Raw genomic sequence first — 18,243 nt, 5'->3', positions numbered from 1 at the left:
CATATAGAAACACAGCTTTACCATTTACTTACCAGTGCAACAAATACGGCTTGCTTTTTCATACAGCATAAAAAACTTTGGCACTGATGTCTTAGGGTCCTATTACACGGATCGATTTTTAACGATTAACGACTAACAATAAACGATCGCAAATGAGATTGTTTATAGTTAACCTGAAATCGTTCACTAGATTACACAGAACAATGGTCGTTAGTTACGATCGTTACTATGATTGTTATTGCGATCGTTAGTATTAGGGATGGTCCGACACTGCCGAGGTTCGGGTTCGTATGAACCCGAACGCTCTGCATCAGATTCCCGCTGTCTGCCCGCTCCGTGGAGCGGGTGGATACAGCGGGAGGACCGCCTGGAAAACTGGGATACAGCCTATGGCTATGGCTGTATCCCAGTTTTCCAGGCGGTCCTCCTGCTGTATCTACCCGCTCCACGGAGCGGGCAGAGAGCAGGAATCATTACTGAGAGTTCGGGTTCGTACAAACCCGAACCGAACTCGGTTCGGACCATCCCTAGTTACTATGATGGTTTATTCCTTCTGATCCCAGGAAAACAATGAACAATGTGCAATTACACTGAACGATTAGTGAACAAATGCAGAACTTGAGCGAACGAATGTGGAATTACAGCGAACGATTAACAATAATTTTAGGTTCAGATCTAAATCAACGATCAACGACATACGAACGATTTTTCGATTGTTGCCTGCAATTACAGAGAACGATTATTGTTTTAATTCGAACCATATAACGATTTTTCGCACGATAATCGTCCCATGTAATAGGGCCCTTAGCTGTGTTTGCTTTTTAGGTATTTTCATACACCTAAAATGTGATTTCCATCAGTCATATTTATGGCATATTCAGAAGATAATGGTGGCCACCAGTACAGGACACCGGCTGCGTATGGAATTATACAGTCAGTATTTAAAGGGATCCTGTCACATTTAAAATACAGTCCAGATATCTTCTTATAGAGCAGCAGGGGCTAAGTAGATTTATATATCTATTTTTTTATATTTTTTTTATAGGTAAAGTTCTAGGATAACTAGTTATTTATTCAGGGAAATCTCCGCTCATCCTTAGCTAAGTAGTCATGTGGGTGGTCCTATCAGTGATTGACAGAACTCTATACACACGCTGTCAACCAGGGCTACCCACATAACTACTTAGCCTAGGATGAGCTGAAATTTACATCACTAAATGACAAGTAATTTTAAAGCTTTTTCCACAGAACTATATATCAATCTCCTTACCTCCTCTTAATAACAAGCTGCCTGTAGATAAGATTGCATTTTCAGTATGAAACATATACAAGGTCTCTTTTTTTCCCCCCATGCATACGGCATTGTTAAAAAGAGTTTGTTAGAGAAATCTACACAGGGAAAAGGTATCATGTAAATGTGATTTGCTTTTAAATTGTACATTTTTATCATGAGCTTTTCTTGTGTGTACATGAGGAGCAGCACTGTTTCTGGCTGTAACTTCTGGCTCTACTCTGCTGGCTTCATATCTATTTTTTAGTAGCCAAGTGGCTCGCCAAGCATCGGGCAAATAAATAGTTGATTAACAGTCATTTTGTAGTGTCTCGAATTTCAATTTTTTTTCTGTGTATGGCCCATAGGTTGCCATACGTTGCGTGAACACAAACACACACACACACACACACACACACACACACAGTCATTTACGTTGTTCTGTGCAGCTAAAGATAGAAATACTCCTGAATAGGAAAAACTCTAAGTACCCCATACTAGTCTTCTCCATTATGTGAGTGTACTCAGTAGTCCTCGATATTCATGAGCACCAGCTCCCTCTGTCCGCTGTTCCCTGATTGGCAGATGTCATATGTATATAGTATAGGCAGAGAGCTGTCAGTCAGAACCCAGGGAGCAGAGGGAGTGGTGCAACACAAAACCCATTCTCCTGCATATCAGGAGAACCCCTGAACAGAATGAGAGATTTCCTTTAAGGTGTGCAGGTATACCAGAGGGTGAGGAAAATGTCCCGAAAAGTAAACTGTGTTATGCCCATGGCTAAGCCATCTGTAGAAAAGAAAAGGTAAAGCTCACCTTTAGTGACTAGTTAAAAAATCTAGTAAGGTCAGTGGGGGGGAACTTATCACCATTTGTACACCATTCTGCATAAAAAGTCTCACAATTTTGTGCAGTGCTCATTTGCACAAAGTTTTCTACTTTTCTGTGTGTTTGCATTTCTCTAGCCAATGTGAAAAAAAATGACAGAAGCTTTGGCCATCAGATTTACTATAGTTCACACCAGGAGCTGGTTTACACTGTAGCTGAAATCTATGGTAGTTTAGGGTTAGCTGAAATTTCTAAGTGCAGGACTCTAGGCATCAGCTTCAGCGGCAGATTCCTTAAAGTGTAACTGTGATCTTTAGCGGGTAACAGGATACACTGTAAAAACCCACCGCGCTTCAGATTCAAGTGCGTGCCGGAGAACGGTTTCTTCTGGCAGTGCCATTGTATACAATGGAGTCAACTGCGCTTCTGGAACAATTCCGCCTCCGTTGTGCACCTGCATCAGGAACCTGGCGGCAGGATTTTAACACCATATCCATTTGGCTGCTAAAGATGATTGTTACACTTTAAAGTGTATGTATCGCCAGTGCCGCTGCCGGATCATCAGTGAGTTCCACTTTGCGAGCAAAAGCTCACATCTCCATGGCTGTGAACGTGCATGAGACTGTAATATGCGCAACCCCAATTGGGTCAGAATGGGGAGACCTGAACTTCCCCCAAAGTGGAATTTACTAGAGATGAGCACACTTAGATTATAAAAACATGAATACAGTCTATGGCTATGTTCACACATTGTGGTGTGCGTTTATCAACTAAAAAAATAGTATTTTTTGTTGTAAAATGGGCAGATGCGAATGAATTTATTTGCTAATGCCTGTTTGGAACAAAATATACCAATCCCCATTTGAATACTTGCACACATTAGACTCCTTAGTAAATGTCCCTCTTTGTGTGAACGTAGCCTTTGGCTATATCCATGTTTTCCAGGCACCTCAGGACTGCATCCAGTTTCTTCAGCCACTGCTAATGAAATGCTGAACGCTGTATTTGAGGTTTGCTCATCTCTAGAATTCACAGCTGATCTGGCAGCGACCCTTATGGCAGGTACACTTTAAGGGTACAAACACACACACACCGTATACGCAGCGTATTTACTGCTGCGATACGCAGCAGATACGCAGCAGATTAGATCTAAATAACTGAGCACAGCATCAAATCTGCACCATCAAATCTGCTGCAGATCTGCTGCGTATTTGCTGCATATACGGTGTGTGTGTGTGTTTGTACCTTAAGAGGCATGCATCTCTTAATAAATCTGCTGAATTCAGAAGAATGGACATCCTTGTAATACACAGTCAAGCGCACCAGAACAAAAGCTGCTGTAACAGAGTGGCGCTCCATTCTGGCTCACAGAGAGAAGATCCTAAAAGGAGGACCTCCTCTATTACTCCATATGCCCTCCTCATGCCCTAAAATCCAAGCAATTCTTTAAAAAGTAACAGCAGATTAGACAAATCTAACCTGATAGCCCCCTATTCCACAGGAGACGTGAAGGATGAAGATCGTTAGGAGCACTGCCCCTCCCCCATAGCACCGATCCGGCCTGTCCCCTGGGGGTGGATAGATGCTACGGGGGCGCAGCAGTGCTCCGAAAAGCCTTGCTGGATCGTGGAGTAAACGAGGAACGGAAATGACATCGGGGATGAACGTAAGAGACATACCTTCATCCTCAGCATCTCCTGCGCAATAGGAAGCTATCAGCAGGTTAGGTTTGTCTAACCAGCTGATAGTTCCCCTTCAATCACTTCTACACTGTGACTATAATGCAGGATGGGGACATACCCAGCTTTCCCTAACCCTGGCACCAGCTGCCTCTCCAGCTTTTAGGAAAGCAGTGTACTTTTCTAGTTCAGCTTTCCTAAATCTAAACATAGAACTTCCTGAAGCCTTGACGCATTAGACAATGTTCTGGGGAAGAGAAAAAAAATCACCTTCCAAGTCACCATCTTGCATGCTGTGAAATCTTCAATTTGGATCATTATTTTTTCCCCCCAGGGAATTGTGTCTCGGTGTCCTGTTGATTTTCAGTATAAAGAAATAGAAAAGTTCTCCTATTTAGAATACGTCTGCCGGACAGAGTACAAATTAAATCAAAAGGGCATTAAATGGAACCATATAAACTATATCTAATTAAGAAGTATTAAGAAAAGATGGAATCGCAGCAAATGACTGCTCAGAACCCTGAAAGTAATGAAACAATACTATAAAACGTGTAAGTGAAATGTAGCTTATAATTGAATGTAATTGCTTATGTGTTCCTTTTCCTTTCAGATGTGTCAGAAAACAAAGGCTTTTTAATTTAGGCACTTGTTTCATTGATCCCCAGAGACACTGTATAAATCATTCAGCTTTTGAAACCTCTTCAAGAAACATTGAATTTTAGGGTTTTTCTTTTTACATTTCAATTTAGTCCACAATACACAAGAGAACAAGAGAAAATACCGGCATAAATGCACTGCTGATGTAGCTATGCATTGAATGCTATCCCACTAAAATCTCTATCCGACTGAGTGAAAAACATACATTGTAAGAAGTGAAACGAATGTACTTCAAAGAAATTGGTTTTCTTCTTCCTTTTTCCTGTTTTTTCTTTTTTTTTTTGCTAATGATCCTTCTTTTTTTGGTGTAAAAGAGTTACTACTATAGCATATGCTTTATATTATATAGCAGGGGTACTCAACAACTTTTAGTGAAGGTCCGAGCTGAACATCAGTAGTAAACGTGTATATAGACCCTTGTGTGCTCCCCCAGTAGTATATAGTCCCCCTGTGCGCTCCCCCAGTAGTTTATAGCCCCCCTGTGCGCCCCCCCAGTAGTATTTGGCCCCCCTGTGTGCTCCCCCAGTAGTATATTGACCTCCGCTTTGTGCTCCCCAGTAATATATAGCCCCCTTTGTGCTCTCTCCCATATAACTCCCCTGTGCGCTCCCCCAGTAGTATATAGACCCCCACTTTGTGCTCCCCAGTAGTATATAGCCCCCCCTGTGCGCACCCCCAGAAGTATGTAGACCCCCTGTGCTCCCCAGTAGTATATAGCACCCCTGCTGTGTGCTCCCCCAGTTATGTAGCCCCCCTGTGCCCCCCTCCTATATAGCATATAAAATTAAAAAAACTTATACTCCGGGCATCTCCTCTTCTCTTCCCCTCTTGGGGCCGCACTGCAGCGGTCACAAGAGGCCGCTCCCCCCTTGTCCTAGCGCTGGTGCTCCAGTGACATCACTGGAGCGCCGAAACCAGAGACAGGACAGAGCAGCCTCTTGTGACCGCTGCAACCATAAGAATGAATGACAGGGAGGGAGGCGATGGCTGAGCTGCAACAGGGGTCCGGACAGCTGGCCTCTGCGGTCCGCCAGTTCAGGACCCCTGTTATATAGTGTCTAGTCATTCATTTTCCACTGTTTTCCTTTCTTGACTACTTCCTGTTCATGAGCATTCAATACTTTCAATGCCAAAATACTGTCGTTCATGTTGAATCCAATTGTTCTGTATTTATATACTGGGGGCTAAAGAAGTTGGTTGCAACCATAAGGAGTCCATACATACATACATAGTGTGTATCCATTTTTTCCCCAGACTCCCTTAGGCTACATCCAACATCAGCCAGCGGTATTCAAATGCCGATCGGACTCAAGCATACTCGTTACGCTCTATCGGCCAGCTAACCTAAAGGCCATGTTCATACAGTATTTGCTGTGGATTTTCCATGCTGATTCTATAACAATAATCTCTAGCACTTCACAGTGTGATGCTAGTGGAGGGGGTTTTTAAGAGCATGCAGCAAATTTAGAGATATGTGTCATACTATATTTTACCGTAGTAAGGTGGTGTATTTGATCATAGATTTTACCTTTGAGGGTGCTGATGCAGAGGGGGAAATCCCCATTAGAATTTGTACAGGTTTGGTGCCAGTTCTTTAAATGTATTACATGAGTCTGCAGCAAACCTCCTATGTGTGAACAATTCTTAAAAACTTCTATTACTTCTATAAAAAAGTAATCTCAAGTCTTCCAGTACTTATTAGCTACTGTATGTTCTGAAGGAAGTGGTGTTTTCTTTCCAGTCTGACACAGTGCTCTCTGCTGCCACCTCTGTTCCTGACACGAACTGCCCAGAGCAATAGCAAATCCCAATTGAGAACTTCTCCTGCTCTCTCTAGACTGAAAAGAATACACCACTTCCTGCAGCTGATAAGTACTGGAAGACTTGAGATTTTAAGTAAATTAAAAATCTCTGACACTTACTGACACCATTTCATTTGAAAGATATATATATATATATATATATATATTTTTTTTTTTTTGCTCAACCACCACTTTTCCTGATCTTAGGATAGGCTGTAAATACAGGTATATGATTGGTGGAGGCCTGGCCTTCAGAATCATTGTACTACACATAATGATCTTGCAAGCTCAGCGCCTTACTTATTCTGTACACAGATGCAGATCAAGATGTGTTTTCACCCTCTTTAGATGCACGATGAAGAGCTCATTATAAATGTAATGGAACCTATTTGTGTCATCACATAGGCTAATACCTATTGCCGACTCCTTCCTTTGCTACATGACAGCTGCCTTTGTACCGATGCAAAGAAAAAGACATTGACAGGAATTATTTCTTCTGCACCCGATGAGCCCAATTTATGTACGTTTTTAATTACAAGCCGCATAGGTGAATTCCCATGTATGTAGATACAGCGCATGGCAGTGCTTTATCTTGAGAGAATCCGGTCGGTGCCGTTTCTCGCAGGTAATGGCTTTGGGAGTAATGAATGGCTTTTATTTGGAGGCACCTTATTTGTTAACCACTTTAACAATGCCAAAGCCAAGGTCACTTTCCAGCTTAATTAAAGCTGCCTGTAATGGGAGGATTATTTATTTCTGGATGCTATAATTAATTCAGTGGGCTGTACATAAGGTTAAAAGCAGCTACTTGAGAATTTAAAAGCTCACTCGACATTTTGCTTTCACAAGTGAGCACATTAATTGACAGGTTACCTATGCTCGGGGCATACGCTAGTTTTGATTGCATCGCTGCAGAGAAGCAATTTCACGTTTGTAATTTCAGCGGGGTAAAGTGTTATTATTGAAGCTTATAACTTGTTTCAGTACATATTAGACAAGTAAATTGATTTGAAAGAAAACCGCAAGACGGTCTTCCTCTCCGTGTATCTATCACTAATCACAAGGCTTATATGTGGCCTCCCAAGGGGAGTCTTGTTCAGGTCTTCAGATCATGCCTCGGAAGCACTGTATGTTGCTCTTTTAATTTCTTTGAAGTGCCTTCTTCATCATGTATTCCATTTCTGTGATGTTACACCTGTGCACAATAACGCATATGGCTGTGACGATGAAAAATTATTTTATTTCAATGAATACATCATCTTGGGTAGACCTCACGCTCGCTGCGATGCTGCATGAATGGACCTGTAATAAGCCTACAGTTCTATAATATCTGCCGCCCCGAGAGGTTCTCATAACACACTCTGTTTTAACCTACGAGCACTTTTGGAGTAGATTATCTCAGGGCTTCCATATATATATATTTTTTTTTATAAATATATATCTATATTTTATAAATATATAAAATATTATATATTTACAGTATATTTTACAGGGCTGTGCAGTGATTGATATCACTCATCTTGCTCCTTGTCCCCGGTAGAGCCCACAAACCAATTTCTAATTTAACTTATCAGTTTGTCTTTGGAATGTTTTTCAAATTTTTAAAAAAAATAAAATAAAAATCAGGCACAGGGCATTATACAGTAGTTTGGGGCGGCCCATGCAGGCTGTGGGCACTGTGCTGTGTAATCGCACAGCAGGGGTACTCAACAACTTTTAGTGAAGGTCCACTTACCGGGGTCTATTGTCAGGTGAAGGTCCGAGCTGAACATCAGTAGTAAACGTGTTTTGTTAACTTTTCACAAATGTTGTTGAACTATTTTTATAGTGAATTGATGCTTATTAGTGGGAAAACTGGCTTATGTAGTCCCATGTGCGCTTCCCCGTAGTATATAGCCCCTTGTGCGCTCCCCCAGTAGAATATAACACCCCCGTGCACTCCCCCAGTATTATATAGCCCCCCTGTGCGCTCTCTCAGTAGTATATAGCCCCCCTGTGTGCTCCCCCAGTAGTATATAACCCCCCTGTGCGCTTCCCCCAGTAGTATATAGCCCCCCAGTAGTATATAGCCCCCCTGTGCGCTCTCAGTATTATATAGCCCCCCTGTGTGCTCCCCTAGTAGTATATAACCCCCCTGTGCGCTTCCCCCAGTAGTATATAGCTCCCCCTCCCATACAGCCCCTCCGTGCGCTCTCCCCCCATACAGCCCCTCCGTGCGCTCTCCCCCTCCTATACAGCCCCCCCCCCCCCCCTGTGCGCTCTCCCCCTCCCATATAGTATAACATAAAAACCAAACACTTATAGTCACCTGGGTCTGGCGTTTCCTCTTCTCTTCGTTCTTCTGGCCACACTGCAGCGGTCACAAGAGGCTGCTCTCCCCTTGTCCAGACGTCGGCGCTCCAGTGACGTCACTCAACACCAAAACCAGAGGCAGAGTGCGGCCTCTTGTGACCATACAGGTATACTGAGCTGCAGCAGGGGTCCGGACAGCTGGCCTCCACGGTCCGCCAGTTGAGGACCCCTGAACTATAAGATGCCATTGACGTGATTCTGTAGTGGTGTAATTTAAAAAAATAAATAGATATTTTAGGAAGGTTGTAAATAATACATTTGGGAATCTAGTACGGTAGGCTGGGTATAGAGCTGGGCTGGGTATAGAGATTGGGGGACCCTGCCCCCAATTAAGCCACTGAATTTAGTGAGAGGCACACGCCTCCTAGTAAATCTGCCGGGACCAGCACCTAACGCTCTGGAGTAGGTGTAGATTTCTGCCATGGTTTATGCCTGGTTCCATGCTTAAACCATGACCCCCCACCCTCTGAATGGCCTCCCGACCCCAACCATCAGATTTATTAATCTGGGCGCCATTTGCGACTGGCCCCGGCGGCGCGCTGTCTCTTTAAGGACTTCCGCCTTCCGCACGCTGCGCCGAATCACGTGGCGCCTCTGCGTCCGTCCGTCCAATGAATGACGGACGTGCTGGATGACGTGTGCGGGGACACGCTTCTCCAGTGACGTCATCCAGCACGTCCGTCATTCACTGGACGGACGGCCGCAGAGGCGCCACACTCCTCCAGCGCTTCTCTCCCGCCTCTCCTCACCCGGCGCCGCGGTTCTTCAAGTTCACCCCAGCGGCACCAAGCTTAGATAGTGGGTGAGTACAACCGGAGGGACGGCAGGGGTGGCGGACGGCCAGTAATGTGTGTGGGGGGACCGAGGCCTGGGCGGGGGATTGAGGCTACTCGCTCATGGACGAGATCGCCTCTTGTAGGGGGCGGGGCTATGAGGCTGCAGGACATGGAGGGTTCACTGCTGAAATGGACCAACTACTTGTCTGGTAGGTGCTGTGCTGCAGCCAGGGACTGGGAGCTGGCGGGGTTATAGATACAAGTGCGGCTGTGGGCATCGCTGGGGTGGAACTTTATTTTTACAGGTGGAGAAATCCTTTTTGTAGGTGAGCTGGGACTTGTAGTTCTTTGTCGATGCAGCCTAAGAATGACATAAAATATAGCATGCTTCTGTATAGGCATTTCCAAATCTATGGCCCTCCAGCTATATATAGACTGCACAGTACCACTTCCCTCAGTGTGTATGTATAGACTGCACAGTACCACTTCCCTCAGTGTCTGTATGTATATACACTGCACAGTACCACTTCCCTCAGTGTCTGTATGTATATACACTGCACAGTACCACTTCCCTCAGTGTGTGTGTATGTATACACTGCACAGTACCACTTCCCATATACATTGCCACAGGGGCTATATGTCATCGGCTGCCGGGGGATATATATATATATATATAGTAGATCATTGCCGGTAAGATGGCAGCTAGCTGAGGGAACACACCGGCAGCAGGGGCGTATATGGTTGTCAAGTTGCAAGTTTCCATGTTGAACGTTTTCAAACTAAGAAAAGAAAGGATCTAAAGGAGGATGCTGCCGTGGCCTCTGCACACAGTAAGTCCCATTTAACATAACATTAATTTTACATGTTTTAAAATGTTGGCGACCAAATATTCTATTTGGCGCCTAAATTTTTCAGGTTAGGAGCCAATGGCTCCTAGGTAAATTTTTTAGTCTGGAGCCCTGTTATGGGTATGTTCACACTGAGCAAATCGGGCAGAATTCTGCAGCCAAATCCCGCTTGCTTCAGTGTCAGGCGGCATCTCTATGTCAATTCTTTGAGCGGAGAGCGGAGGTGCTCAAGCCCTCCCATAGAGATGCCGTCTGATACTGAAGCAGGCGTAGTTCCGCCCCATTTGCTCAGTGTGCACATACCCTTCCTCCAGCTAATGTTAAAAAGATAAGCATGCACTTGATTTTATTGCTCTCTGACACCAATGTGGTATCACCAGAGGGGGCAATTGCCTGTGCCGATCCCAACCTTGGAATAGTTGTGCAGTGGGACCAGGCTCGTTCATAATATTGGTGACAGGTATGGAAGAAAGTACAGCAGGCTGAGCACAATTACCTATAAAACATAAATAAATTCTCTGGAATACCCTGTTAAAATGACAGTTCCACTAACCATGCTGACAGAATACTGGAAACCACATGAATGAATTATTATTCAGGTCTAAAAAAATGTTCTACATGCTGTTATTAGTGAAGCTTTGTTACTTTACTTAAATGATGGATAAAGCGCATGTGAGAAAAAAATAAAACCTGTAATGTATAAGAAATACACAAAAGGGTTGGAAGCAACTAATCTAATAAACTCTCACCAGATCCTTTGAAAATGCAGAAGAATAAGAATGTTTTTAAATTTCGATTTGGTGGGTTTAGCATGTGTGATGCATAATCCTATTTCCCGGGTGGCTTTGTGAATAATCAGATTTCTCAGTAGGTTCTATACTAAGATTTAAGTACATTTATTTAGCATACAATTCTGATTTGCAGTTTTTCCACCCTCTGTTAAAACTTAATTAAGATGAGAATAATACAGCAGTAGGATTTGTAGCGATGGTGGTAAGAATTATGGTGATAACACTGTGTTTTACTAGAGTAAACTGCAGAGAATAATTATACTTCTATGTTGGCTTTCTTTTTGGTAAGTATTATTAAGTTATTGATTACCTAGTTGCTGGTCTTGTATGTTACAGTTGTTCTTAACCCCTTAAAGGGGTAGTCCGGCCATTAAGATGTTAAGATGCTATTCTTACCTCACCATGCTTTCCCTGGTTCTTCCTGTGGAATTTAAAGGCACTATTACACCAAACAATTATCGGCCATACTTGGCCGATAATCATTTTGTTTATTCGTGCATGTTAAAAGACATCGATCAGCCAACATGCACAATGTCAGCTGGTCATGGTCTTTCAACATGTTGAAAGATGCCGATCATGTCAGCAGCTATATGATGCTTGTTGATTTGTGCAGGAGCGGCAGCAGACTGGGGAATGAGGAGTTAAGGGTCCTTCGCTGAACACTCCTGCCACCATTTCCAGGACAGACTTGTCTTTTCAGTGAAAGCCCGCTTAGCCAATCACTAACTGAGACGAAACAGTGCAATAATATAGAAGCATGCATACATGTTTAAGGTAGCTTCACACATACCGTATCACAGCAGATTTTCTGCACACACATCACAGTTTACTCACAGCCAGTGTTACCAGTAGGCTGCATGGCCACAAAGCCATGAAATCCATTGAAAGGAAACTATACTGACTGCCACCAGCCACCCGCTCAGCCTTGAATCTTTAAAGCGACTCTGTACCCACAATCTGCCCCCCCCCCCAAACCACTTGTACCTTCGGATAGCTGCTTTTAATCCAAGATCTGTCCTGGGGTCCGTTCGGCAGGGGATGCAGTTATTGTCATAAAAACAACTTTTAATCCTGCAGCGCTGTGTCTAACGGTCGGGGCTTACATTTGTATATGCATTAGGCTGGCACACCCTCTCTGTCCCTCCTCCCCACCCTCCTCATCATTAGGAATACTCCAGGCAGATGGGCTGGATCCTTAATACACCTGTGCAAAGCTCAAACAGCAGTAAATGTTCCTGGATCATTCCTAATGATGAGGAGGGTGGGGAGGAAGGACAGAGAGGTTGTGCCAGCCTAATGCATATACAAATGTTAGCCCCGGCCGTTAGACACAGCGCTGCAGGATTAAAAGTTGTTTTTATGACAATAACTGCATCCCCTGCCAAACGGACCCCAGGACAGATCTTGGATTAAAAGCAGCTATCCGAAGGTACAAGTGGTTTGGGGGGGTCAGATTGTGGGTACGGAGTCGCTTTAAATGGCGGCTGGCAAAACCGTAGCTGAGTCCTCCTCCAAACACAGATACAGTGCTGTCCTGCTCTGTCATGATTCTGTCCGTAAGATGGCCAACATGGAGGAGCATGTAACCATGCCCCACTCCCAGTGTCCACCACTGAGCCTGTATATGCCTATGGAGGACACAGGGGTTAGGGCATGTTTACATGCTCCTCAGTGCTTGGTCATTTTATGGACAGACTCGCCACAGAGAAGGACAGAACAACCTAGAGGAGGGGAGTCTGATTTTAGTTCTATGGGGTACACAGGGAGCTGCTGTCAGGAAGTGCAGTGAGACCAACAATTCTTTTAATACTTGTTATTATGTTTTCAGTCTCCTTTCTCTAGCTCTGAGCTGCTGCTTTCAGCATCTTGATCAAATTAAAGGGAACCAATCAGCCCAATCGGTTCAGTTCCCTGAACTGCTGTATACAGCCATCTGGGTGGCTCCCCGCTTGTATCTAGTCACCATGCTCTGCCTGTCAGCGCGCTCAGAGAGGATAAGTGATGGGCAGGGGGTCTTTTACTGGCCCCCCTGCCTGGCAATCATCCCTCCGAGCGCGTTGACAGACAGAGAGCGGTGACTAGATACGGGCGGGGAGCCGTCCAGATGACTACTTCCCTGCCACTGCCTGTCACGCGACTGGGGGACTAAAGTCCTTTTTTCATGTATACAGCTACTGCTGCAGCCGCGGCCGGTACGTTCTGTGGCTGCTGCAGGAGCTGTATACAGCAGTTCAGGGAACCATATCAGCCCTTGGTTCCCTTTAAGCCTCCCAGCATCACAAAGAAGCTACAATGTTGCAGATACAATCTGCCAGGGACTTGTTTACATCAGTTGTCTTGGAAAGGAGGGGGGAGGAGGGGAGACAGAGAGAAAAGCTCACACACAGATTTTTGTGTTTTCAGCAGAAAGCAGCAGCTCATAATTTGGGGAAGGAGACTGAATAGATAATAACAAGAATGAATTGTTATTCTCCCCATGGGCAGAAACATCTGTAAATTAATGTTTCAGCAGAATATCCCTGTGTCCTTAAGAGGTTAAGTAGCAAGTTATTTTCTTCTAATACATTTATGTAACTGCTCATAGATTTTTTTTTTAGTCCTTTTGTTCGTAGTCGAGTTGCCATTGCTCTCTTAGCTAATATAATACCTTGCATGTTGCTGTAGTAGTTCTTTTTTTTTATAATGTGATTCTTTAGAATAATCCAGACACAGTTCTATAATTTTCCTTCTACATTACAATGGTCTGCAGACATTTAATCAGAGACCATTTGTAGGTAGCTCATGTCTTTCTTATTTTCATATACAGAATGACATTGCAGTCAGTCGTAGATATTATTATAACGGTAATGAAGCGCAAGCAAGTGAGAAATTGTGTTTTTGTTTTTGTAACTTTCAATGTCCATCCGCACTGGAGCTAGCCCACTGAGAAATGTGGGGAAAAAAAGATTTAAATGAACAGTGAACGCAGAGCCCTGCTGTGCAGACTGGTGGTTCAATAAACTATTAATACAAGCTTTTCTTAAAAGAAATCCCAGGCAGAATCCCTTAGAGGCCAGCTTCAGAATACAGATATTGACACTGCTTCTATTTTATTTTTCAGAGCTTTTTTTTTTTTTTTTTTTTTTTTTTTTTTGTATGCTTTTTTTGTGCACTGAATTGCTATTTCAGAAAAATCCTCTGTAAGAATATGAGACTATGTAGAAAGTTAATTAGTGCAATCTTCCCGGCGTTCTGTTCTAGCAAACGACACGGCACAATCTAAAAGGTCGGCAAAGTTTCCTTTTTATTATATAAGTAGAAGATGGCAAACACTTAGGTGTAGTTGTTCCAAAGTGCTTCAAGGTATTGCAGAAAGGTATGAATGTTTTCTTGCTTCTAAAATTAGAAAAAATACAATAAAATGAAGAAAACATTTAAAGCTGCAAAGTAACAATTTTTGCATTGCACTTTTGTGGGAGAGTAAACAAATTAATGTGTTGCCGAGATTGTATGTAATACTTAGCACAACTGTTTGCCACAGCCAGAATATAAGGGCTAAAGGTTAGAACTTGGTCATGGGTGATATGTTAGAAGAATCCAACCTGCTGATACAGTATCTCCCTGTTAGGCACGGGGTGCTGAGGATGAAGGTAAGTTTATTATCTTCACCCTTTTCACCGTTTCCGTGCTATTAGCAATTTAATGCTAATTAAGTGTTTTAGTGTACTGGGGGTGGGGCTAACACGAATACGCCCCCAGTGCACCAAAACACCTAATTAGCACATGGATTAAAGGAGCAGTCCGGCCGCAGGAGAAACAACAAGGGCATGGGGGAACATAAACAACTCTACTAGCTCACCTCTCCCCATGTCTCTCCAGCACTGGATTGCCCCTCCTGGAGCCAACCAGAGTTGAAGTCGCGAGTAGGCTGATGGATTGGCCGCCTAGCCAGTCAATGACTGGGGAGGGACACCGCTCCAGTCATTGATTGGCTGAGAGGGCTGTTCATCATCATTTTGTGTAATTGCTGGTATACCTACTGCTGTATGTCACAGTGCTCCCCTTCCTTTAGCATATTAGTAGCAGCAGCACCCCCCCCCCCCCCCCCCATTCTAGTTTTAGTACTGTTTATTTTATTGTCAGATCCTGATTTTAAATGCATATTCAGATATGGCATATACAGTACTTAGTGATTAAGAAAGTTATGCAGATCCATATTGTCCTAACATATACCAGAATGGACCTGGAGTTATCTGTGGTGCTTAAAAAAGATAAAATTATATGTTGCTGGGAATAAAGAAAAAAATAACCTAATAATTCTTACCTACTCCATTCTCCCACAGCGCCTGTTCCATCGACTTCTGGTCTGCTGCTCACTGTTTCTGCCTGCTTCCAATTCAAGGAGTGAGAGAAGGGGCTGCCTGCTCAGCCAAATCATTTGATGGGACATCGTTGGAGTCAGTGATTGGTTTAGGGAGTAGGTCCTGCTCAGTCTTTCTAAATCTGAAGCAGGCAGAAACAGTGAGCACCAGGGATCTGGAAGCCCATGGAGAAGGAGCACAGAGGAACAGGTGTGGATAAGTACCATGTGTTATTTTTTTCTTCTTGTTTAACAACGTACAAAACTTCACACACCCCTCCACCCGAAAATCTGCTGGTTTCATGCATGGTAATATTGTGCCAAAAGTGGATCCAACAGGAAAAAGAATTACAAGTCTTCCCTTTATACTTTCTATCCCCTTTGAGTGCACTTCTGGCTTTGGCACAAAATGTCTGCATCATCAGTAAACACACACAATGTGAGACAGTGACATGAAATATTTGTCTCCTAGGGTGGGAGAGCAGAATAGAGCAGGAGACAATGTGAATTGGCACAGGGGCTATTTTTTCTTTTACTGGATTTCTATCAGCTACCGGTGTGGCAGAACTGTACACATACAGTAATACATTGTATAGACACATCTATAGAACTTTTAATGTACTTTTAATAGAAAACAAGTTTTTGTTATCCGGAGTTCACCTTTAAGGTCCATGTGCAGTGTTCAAAATCCTGCCTGGGGCATTCCTAATGGTGAAGAGGGTTGAGAGGAGGGGCGGAGGGGCGGTGCAAGCCTAGGGCACAGACACTCTAGGCCACGCCAGTTGGACACAGGGCTGCAAAAGTAAAAGAAGTTTAAGGACATTAACTGCATCATGGACCCCAGGACAGATCTTGGATTGAAAACAGCTATCACATAGTACAAACGGGGGGCAGATTGTGGGTACAGAGTCGCATTAAACTTTAAGGTACCTACCTAATGATGTGTACAGGAAGGTAGCTCTAGGTTGAGTAATATGTTGCCATTTGTTGGTAACCATTGCAGAAAGTATGTTATTTGCTAGGTTTTCCACCTTGAAGAGATACCTTATCGCACTATAGTGGAAAGTGACGTGAGCATGTAGAGATATAAGCGAGGCTTTATCCTTTGATCCCATCTGGTTTGTTTTCCATTACTAGTATTTTAGATTGTATTTCTCTTTATGAGGTAAACTGCTCGGAGAACATGCTAGCTTGCACTAAACCTGATTTTTATTTGCGACATTTAATCTTCATCTCTAGCTTGTTAGATTTACAGTTACAGTTGTCCGTTTTTTTATCCAAAAGGTAAAACATTGGACTCAGACAGATTACACCATTTGGTGAATGTCAGAAGGCCATTAGAAGTAAATTTATCTTGACTAAAACTATTAAGAAATCAATTGGATTTGTTATCTCGTTCCCCAAGCTGTAGCCCGGTTGCGTATCTTGTTGCAGCGTCTTCCTATCACTTTTGTCACGTGGATATAGACGGCGTTTATCACACAGAAAATAAGGCCGGTGTGATGCTCCCGGACAAAAGTGTCTGCAGATTTTTCTTTGGTGAAAAACTTAGCCCAGAAATAGCGGGAGTTATCTGGATAAGATAGAGCGCGGCTATTAGCTGTCAGAGGAGACCTCTTGCTACTTCACCTGCCTCACACGGGGGTCCGCTCCGCCACTTAGCACAGCCTCCCATCTCTTTCTTTGCCTCTGTAGCCAATATTTTCTCACATATCCGACTACAGAACCTTTGTCTCTTGTATTATATCAATGCTTATTCTATGATATACAATGATAAATGAGTTTTGCCATTGAAAGTTAATGAGTTTAGTATTAATTCCTCTTCTGCCATGGGAAATCTATAGAGTCAGAATCCGTATATTGAGATTATTATTGAAGTGTGGTGGAGGCGATGGTACGCGGTGATTGTGGTCACCAGAGAGATGATGTATATGTATTTATAGTATATATATGCAGTAACTCCATACTGTAGGTAAGCCAGTAACCTAAGAACAGTTTGCTTTATGAGAACTTCTCTAAGAGACTTCTTGTGTTAGGGCAAATATAAGATCGTGCTCTTTGACAGATAGAGAAGTCTGCAGCTGGATTTACATTATTCAGCCCTTCATAGTGGTGTCATGGTTTTATACAATGGATCCGGCGGCATAGTGTCTGTCAGACACCATTGACATAAATAGGTCATTGTGGTGTCCTGAATAATACTGCTGCAGTGACATAATCCCTGAGCGATCCCCCGATGGAATGCCCTAGCACAGATGTGAACAGAGCATTATGTGTGTCTGTGTGATGCATTGGTTATTAATTGAAGATCACACATGCAATGCACTGTAAATGTTACCATTACAATGAACCGGATTCGTTTGCTGTATTCTAATAGCATTTCTTATGTAAAATCTGCATACAGCAGTATAATTTAGCAGCATATTGTATTCTGTTTCCTTTTGATGTGCTCCTTCATTGCAGCAGAACAATGTAAAAACAGCATTGGTCAATCCCCTGCACAATGGTTATTAACATGCCCAACAAACCACGTGGGGTTGTCACAACTCTCAAAGTTAAATATCTGATCGCAGGGGTCTTACTGCAGAGACCATTGCCCACAGCAGTCTCGAAGAATCGTATGATGGTCATCTCACAGAACGGCCGGTGTCAGTGAAGTTTATCCCCACCGGCATCCGTGTGCGCCTGCATCCCAATTGTGGGAGCCGCACTCTCCATTGTGTGACCTGTCAGGCCTGTGCGGCTGCTATTCAATTAATAGCTGCCACACAAAACTTACATGTCAGCTATTCGTGCACCCACTAGGGATCACAGCCAGAGCGTATACTATGTGTATACACTGTGGCCGGGATTCGCTCTGACTGCAGTACAATGTAAGTTTTGTATTAATCACGGCCATTG

At 43.5% G+C, this 18,243-nt stretch overlaps 1 protein-coding gene and 1 long non-coding RNA gene across 5 annotated transcripts in view; one reads left to right on the top strand and one right to left on the bottom strand.

The window, feature by feature from the left end:
- ASCC3 (activating signal cointegrator 1 complex subunit 3) overlaps nucleotides 1-18,243 on the top strand; it is a 522,423-nt gene that overhangs the window by 83,375 nt on the left and 420,805 nt on the right. The gene's annotated exons all lie outside the window — the stretch shown is intronic.
- On the bottom strand, nucleotides 14,320-16,332 carry LOC138794751 (uncharacterized). The gene is made up of 3 exons (XR_011363489.1): nucleotides 16,277-16,332; nucleotides 16,003-16,136; nucleotides 14,320-14,378 (listed from the first exon to the last, which is right to left on the bottom strand). It is a non-coding gene; the product is annotated as an uncharacterized lncRNA (long non-coding RNA).

Source organism: Dendropsophus ebraccatus, chromosome 6 (genome assembly GCF_027789765.1).
Source record: "Dendropsophus ebraccatus isolate aDenEbr1 chromosome 6, aDenEbr1.pat, whole genome shotgun sequence".
Classification (NCBI taxonomy): Eukaryota; Metazoa; Chordata; class Amphibia; order Anura; family Hylidae; genus Dendropsophus; species Dendropsophus ebraccatus.
The sequence above is the reverse complement of the archived record's forward strand: the minus strand, read 5'-3'. Positions and strand labels throughout refer to the sequence as shown.